Here is a 3,959-nt window from a genome sequence, read left to right as displayed (position 1 = left end):
CTTTAACATCACACATCTCTCCTTCGCACACCTGCATACACACCCAGACACACACACACACGCACATGTACACACACACACACACACACACACACACACACACACACACACACACACACACATCTCATCACATGAATCAGTGGAAAGAAACATGACAGTTGCGAAATCTCTGAGGAATTGTGCATGTTTCACTCGAAATATTGTCCTTGCTGCTGTTGTTAGTGTTGTTGTTGTTGTTGTTGATGGGGAAGATGATGATGATGATGATGAAGGCGGTATAGGTGGTGGTGGTGGTGTTAGTGGTGATGATTATAGTAAAGCCGATGGTAGTAATCTGGTGGTATAATGCGTACCGATGTATGTTATTGAGCGTAATAGAGGGAGACAAGCTAATTTTGATGTTGGTAGAGTTGGTATAATTAGTTGTATGGTTTTTATAATAGTAGCCGGAGTTTAGAGTTGTGGTACTTGTACGGATTATTCTGGCGTAGGTGTTTCCTTTTGTAGTTGTACACGTGGTGGTCATGGTGGTGATAAGAGTTATGATGACTGTGGTGATCTTGCAGACTGTAATCATATTTGTGGCAACAGCAGTGATGTTGGTTACGTTGATGGTGATAGAGCTGTGTTGTTGGCGTTGTGGAGGTGCTGTGGTGGCGACAGGTTTGATGTTGGTGGAGATTATGGTTGTGTTGGTGTTTGTAAGTAATGATCATTGTGGTCATATCAGTGTTGATAGTGGTGTAGCGGAGTGATAATGTTGGTGATTGTAAAGATGTTGGTGATAAGGCTGTTGTTATTTGCTGTATAAGTCTCTAGCAGTAACAGGAGCAGCAAGACCACCACCCGTGTTAGATCTAGCAATAAGAGCAACAGCAGAAGTAGCGGCAGTAGTAGTGGTGGTAGTAGTAGTAGCATCAATGGTAACTGTAGTACTAGTGGCAGTGGTAGTAGTAGTAATAGTGGTGCTTGTACTACTTGTAGATGTAATAGTGAGTTTTTGTTGTTGCTAGTGAAGCCTATACTCTTTTTGCTAACTGCATTGATGTCAACTGATGCTGGTTGTAGAAGTTAAAGTTTGAGTTCTTACAATGTTGATGGCGATGGTGCTACATACCTTAGTGTACCTAAGCTTCCAATATTGTTGTTTATACTATCATAACATTTGTGTTAATACTGAGACCAGTGTTTCCCATGGCAAGCTCAAAAATCCTCAAAGTAACATTGAGGAATGAAAATAGGGCGGGAAAACGCCAGATTTAATTAAATTAAAACAATTTTTTGTAAACCATTACAAAGATAGATGTTATGGTTAAACTCCCTATTTAGTCTCATTAAACACGGGTAAGAATTTCGTTTGTTTTGTGGGAGACTTGGTATTCGTTACATTTTAAACAGTTAACTAAAACACATGTGTACCTTAATAGAATAGATATATGACCAAAGGTGTTAATGTCGCTATGAGCTTGTCTTGCTTTTAGGTTTAGCGGACCAGACGACACCATTCAATGTGATCTATCTCTTAAGAAAAACGAGAGCGATTTGAGGAAGATTTATTTGTAGTTTCTAGCAGGAATAGCAACCACATAAAAGATTTGCATGTAGGGTTATTTATTGCCTTCACCAAGTGATCTGGGGTGCAAGTCTTTAGCTGTTGTTGTTGATAATGTTGCTGGGGTTTTTGTTTTACTTATAGTTGCTGTTGTTTAGCCAATGCCAACTACAACCGAACAGATCTATAATGGAGAGTATTCCATTCGTGACCAGCATATCTATTGAGTGAAATCTAGATCTACATTATATGATATGCTTTTTTTTTTTAAATTTAAGATAGAATATGAATTCAGGAAAATTGGCTGCTGTTTCTCGTAGGCGGAGCAGCCACATAGGATCGCCATTGCTGGCTCAGATTACTGTTCGTTGATGCTGAAAGTTAGGTGTTAAGTTGGCAAGGTCTTTAGAGCGTCAGACAAAGGGCCTTGAGGCTTTCATTCCAGCTCCTTATATTATGAGTTCAAACACAGCTAAAGCCAAACTTGCGTTTACGCATTTTAAGGTCAATAAACAACGTACCAACCCTGAACTGGATCGATCTTTCCTTCCTTCTATCTCGCATTCAGTGTTTCAGGTACAAAAATTGCTTGTTTTTCTAGTGTGTATAGGGGTAGGCTCCGAAAGGTTGAAAGTTGTTAAGATATGCCATATGACACGACGGCTTTCCTACAATTCCATCACGAGTCAAGGCACACCACATAAGTTAAACCGGCGCTATCAATGTGATTGTTGTTGCTGTTTAGCGGAATATCAGTTGTGATCGTAGTGAGAGCAAACTTATGGTCAAAGGTGTTCGAGTTGTGACCATTCTGTTTATATTTTAAGCCAGTAACTAGAAGCCGCAATGTATTTCGCTTTCCTCAAATCCGTAGAATATAATTTGAGGAAGAATCGGTTCTCTCGTTAAATCGTTGTTCTTGTTGCACTGTTTATGTATTCTTATGTCTTCCAAGCTTTTCTTACAGTTATTATGTCCGATGATATTTTTGGTGTGGCCTTTTAGACCAATGTCAGACCTGATCAAGTAGACTTTTGATCAAAAAGTCCAATCAAACCGTACCAGGTTTATTCTCTTGTTAACATATATTATTTATATTATCCATTGTCGTCATTTATATTTTCCAACGAGAGTTGTTTGTGATTTAAGTGATGTTCGGCTGTAATGTATAAAAGATCGACCGAGTACGTTGGTAATATCTCGTTCATTTGATAAGGTGAAGTTGATTTCATTCATAGTGTTGGTAGAAAGTTGTTGATGAAGATGGCAATGTTGGCGGTGATGCTGGCGCTGATGATCATACTAATGACGGTTAATAAACGTTGAGGTGTATTTCGAAAGAAAAAGTGAGTATTAAAATCAGGACAAAACTAACTTAATAAATAAATAAAACAAAAATAGACAAAGGAACAAAATAAGATATACAGAAAAGAAAAAGGACCGAAAGATCTTAGCAATTGTAAGAAAGAAAGAAAGGAAGAAAGGAAGGGAATTTAAAGATTGGAAAGAAGGCACGCATACAGACACAGACACACACATACAGGCACAAGCACACACAGACATGCACACACAAACACATATATACACACAAAGAAAGAAAGCGAAAACAAAAGGGAACATGGAAAATATTAATCCATCAAAACCATTCCATTGGGGCAGTCAGTGAAATCAACATCAACAAAAAACAAATGCATAAATAAATAAAAAGAAGGAGAAAGAAAGAAAGAAAGAGTGAGGAGAGAAAGAGAAAGAATTGAAGAAAGGAAGAGAAAAGGATGGGAGGATGTTATCGACTGAATTTCTCCATTTCACGGCTTATAATCCCAAGCGTCTGATGCCGCCAGAGACACGGGAATATGTCAAATCTTCAGTGTGCTCTTTGACAATATGACATAGAAAATTTCATATTTTCTTGCTTGGCCATGTTATTCAACAGCTGAACTCTCGTTCATAATTCATTAAGGTGTTGTCTTTGACGTGGCTTTCTGCTGTTTTGTTTCACTTTGCCTTTTTCGCGTTTCGCTTATCACTCTTCAATCTGATGTTTACTCTTCAAGACTGCTGATTCTCGGGAGGCTAAATTTAGCTTCAAGTTCGTCATTTTTGTTGATCTTTCTTTATCATCATCGTCATCTTCATTATCGTCGTCGTCGTCCTCGTCGTCGTCATCATCATCATCATCATCACCATCATCTTCATCACCATCACAGTTGTTGTTGTCGTCGTCGTCGTCGTTGCTGTTGAGTTTGTTGTAGGTGTTATTTCAGCTTCATGTTTGTTGCATCTCTGCTCAGCTTCATATAGTCCGCCTGTCATTCACTCCAGGCATTAGATCATCTCTTCCTGCCCGTTAATGCATGCATGCGCATATAGGCAAACAAATACATAGACAAATAGTCAAACGCAC

The sequence above is a fragment of the Octopus bimaculoides genome, chromosome 6 (assembly GCF_001194135.2).
Source record: "Octopus bimaculoides isolate UCB-OBI-ISO-001 chromosome 6, ASM119413v2, whole genome shotgun sequence".
Classification (NCBI taxonomy): Eukaryota; Metazoa; Mollusca; class Cephalopoda; order Octopoda; family Octopodidae; genus Octopus; species Octopus bimaculoides.
The sequence above is the reverse complement of the archived record's forward strand: the minus strand, read 5'-3'. Positions refer to the sequence as shown.